General features: G+C 49.9%; 1 long non-coding RNA gene across 1 annotated transcript; it reads right to left on the bottom strand.

The window, feature by feature from the left end:
• Nucleotides 1-770: 770 nt before the first annotated feature.
• Nucleotides 771-1,773, bottom strand: LOC136019966 (uncharacterized). The gene is made up of 2 exons (XR_010615137.1): nucleotides 1,715-1,773; nucleotides 771-1,467 (listed from the first exon to the last, which is right to left on the bottom strand). It is a non-coding gene; the product is annotated as an uncharacterized LOC136019966 (long non-coding RNA).
• Nucleotides 1,774-2,574: the final 801 nt, after the last annotated feature.

The raw sequence follows: 2,574 nt of genomic DNA, 5'->3' as shown, positions 1-2,574 counted from the left end.
TGGGCTGAGGTTGGTTAGAAATCTCCCCGAGCCCCTGACGGTTCCTTGCTGTCCGTGAGTGATGGGCAGGAGCTGGGGGCAGGCAGGGCTCACGTGCAGCTCCAGCCTCCCTCCCGGTCCTCTCCTGCCCTTATCCCAGAAACGGGGGGAGGCCAACAAGAGAGAAGAGGCTGAAAATGGGCCTCCCAGCCCTCTTCGGCCTTTCCTTTGATCCCACCCACTTCTCCCCTCCTCAGTGCATGAGCTCTCTCTCACCTCTTGTGTCCATCAGTGATGACTGTGGGGATGCGTCCAGCTTTCCCAGAGTGCTGCCAGTGCCTGGCATGGGGATGTGGGGCTGGGCAGCAGCAGCAACTCCTGCGTGTGTGTCCCTGTGTGTGTGTCACCAGTGTCACCAGTTCTGTCCCGTCTCTCCCAGCAGCTCAGGCTGTGGTGCTCCGGCTGTGTGGCAGCTCCAGCCCGGCCTTGCTGTGGCTGCCCGGTGACACCAGGCCCGTCCTCGCTGCTGCCACTCGCTGCCACCACACGGTGCCGGAGTCCCTCAAGTGTGCCTGGCAGTTACACCGCGGCCAGCTCGGTATGTGCTGGCTCCTGTGTCCCTGCTCCCAGCCAGTCCTGACCCTGGTCCCTGGAAGTGATTTCAGTTACCTGTGTTCTTCTGAAATGGTTTCCCCAGGACCTCTTTGGTCTGGTCTGGCGTCTGTCTGCTGAGGCCAGTTAGATGTTGGTACTTGGGTTGATACGCGGATTGACTCCACAACTCGTTAAAGTTGTAAAGTAGGTATGCTTTATTCAGCGCTGAGGTGCATGGGGATCGTTCCTCCAAAGCATGCACACCCAGGGTCGTTTTTCCTTTACATTTATTCCCTTAAGGCATACATATGCATTAGATTACTGATACGCCTATACGTATTTAGTATGTGTCCCCGCTTCGTATTATAATGAGCTAGAAGGTCCTTTGCGCCTGCGCAGTGCCCCCTCTGGTCATGGGCAGGGGTCTCAAGATGAAGTAAATGAGTCTTCCTCCTGTGGGCAGGGATCCTCAAGATGAAGTAAACGAGTCTTCCTCTTCTTAAACTTTTCACCTTTTAATCTTCGCGCATGGCTTTAGGGTTTAGTCGGTACCTCATCCATAAATCATCAGCTTCTCCCCCTTATCAATAGACCCAGACATTCGCATTTCCTTGTCAATAGTTGCTTATCAGTAGAATCAGGCCTCTGTCTCCTCCCCTTATCAGTAGTTTGTGCCTTGTTCTGTTTAGTAAGCATGATAGGTGTTTACAACAGACAATACTTTTGTTTAAGCAAGGAATTCTTCTAACTCTCTTATACAATCCCCTGTATTGTTCCCATGTACATTTATTAACCCTGTATCACTGCAGGACGCAGTGGGCGTCTTGTACAAAAGGTTTTGCATTTTATCGGTGTATACGCACAAGAAGCAGAGGGCATCTCGTGGTTGGGGTCCTGCAAGAAAGATTTTGGTTTTACCCATATACAATCTGTCGTGGTTTAAACCGATCCACACAGCTCATCCACTCGCCCCTCCCCCCCCGACCCTCCCCACTCCCGGTGGGATAGGGAGGAGAATCAGGAGAATGTAACTCCCACGGGTTGAGATAAGAACAGCCCAGCAACCAAGGTACAACACAAATCACTACTGCTACCACCAATGATAATATTGATAAGAGAAAATAACAAGAGAATACGATACCACCGCCGAACGAGTTCGACCCCCCCGAAGAGAGAGAGTGCCCTTCCGGGTAACTCCCAGTTACCTCCCTGGGCATGACGTGCTGTGGTACGGAATACCTCTTTGGCTAGTTTGGGTCAGGTGTCCTGTCTCTGCTTCCTCCCGGCCTCCCCTCGTCCCCAGCACAGCATGAGACTCACAAAGTCCTTGGCCAGAATAAACATTACTTAACAACAGTTAAAACCAATCGGTGTTATCAGCTGTCTGCCCAGGCTGGAAGTCAAAACACAGAGCTTGAACCAGTTACTAAGAAGGAGCAAAACGGCTCCTGGTAAACCCAGGACACAATCGCAAGAAGCAGAGGGCATCTTGTGGTTGAGGTCCTGCAAGACGAGGTGGGCGTCTTGTAGAAAAGGTTTTGGATTTTACTGGTATTTGACTTACGTTGTGGCTTGTTATAGTTATGATTTTGGTCTTGTGATTTTGGTATTGGTGACAGACTGTTATAAATGTATTATTAATTGTTATCTCTGTTTCAAGTGTTGTAACTGTGGAGTGTCTATTTTGTGGCTCATTATAGTGATGATTTTGGTCTTGTGATTTTGGTATCGGTGGCAGGTTGTTATAACTGTTGTTAGTTTGATACAATTTTAGTCTCTGTCTCAAGTGTTGTAACTGTGTGGAGTGTGTCTGTGGGATCCCGTGTGTGTGTGTGTGTGTGTGAGAACGTGAGATTGATAATGGGAAATCAGCAGAGGGGAGAGATCTTGAAAAAGAGTCCTTTAGGGTGCATTTTGGCACGTTTGAAAGAACTGGGAGGGTTTCCTGGGGGCTCGGTAAATGAGAAAAGGTTGATAAAAATATTGTGACGGATGGTGGCC

Source organism: Lathamus discolor, chromosome 10 (assembly GCF_037157495.1).
Source record: "Lathamus discolor isolate bLatDis1 chromosome 10, bLatDis1.hap1, whole genome shotgun sequence".
Classification (NCBI taxonomy): domain Eukaryota; kingdom Metazoa; phylum Chordata; class Aves; order Psittaciformes; family Psittacidae; genus Lathamus; species Lathamus discolor.
The sequence above is the reverse complement of the archived record's forward strand: the minus strand, read 5'-3'. Positions and strand labels throughout refer to the sequence as shown.